The sequence below is a fragment of the Elgaria multicarinata genome, chromosome 13 (assembly GCF_023053635.1).
Source record: "Elgaria multicarinata webbii isolate HBS135686 ecotype San Diego chromosome 13, rElgMul1.1.pri, whole genome shotgun sequence".
NCBI lineage: Eukaryota > Metazoa > Chordata > Lepidosauria > Squamata > Anguidae > Elgaria > Elgaria multicarinata.
The window spans coordinates 14,806,551-14,807,030 of record NC_086183.1 but is presented as its reverse complement, the minus strand read 5'-3'; positions in this window follow the sequence as shown (position 1 = coordinate 14,807,030).

The window sequence follows — 480 nt, the reverse complement described above, 5'->3', positions numbered from 1 at the left end:
GGAGAAGATTCCTGTGATAAGATTCCTCCCTTGTGGATTTTTGTAGCTTTCAAAGGTGTAGCTGTTCCTGCAGCTGCCAAAGAAATGCTGGATGGGGTTTGGGAAGGAGAAGCGTCCTCTAGGGAGCAGGTGTGAAGGGGCAACAGGGTCCTTGTCAGGGGGGGAGGGGGTATTTCAGCCAACACAGTGATGTCTCCATTAACTTAAGTTGGGAGGGGGGAAAGCCCCCCCTGCTGAAAAATGACCAGAGGGAGGGGTCAGATCCACCTCCCTCCAAGGACCTCTAGGACAGCAGGTCCTTGGAGCGGGTGGCTGTCATCCCTTTTTGGGCGGGAAGGCTTTTTCTTGCCCCATGCAAATGAATGGAGCCTGTGTGCACACACAAACAGACTGGGATGGGGGGGCCAGGGGGAATGCTCCCGACATTTTTGTGATGGTGCCTCCCTGCTACAGCCGCTCATTCACGGTGGTGCCCAGGGC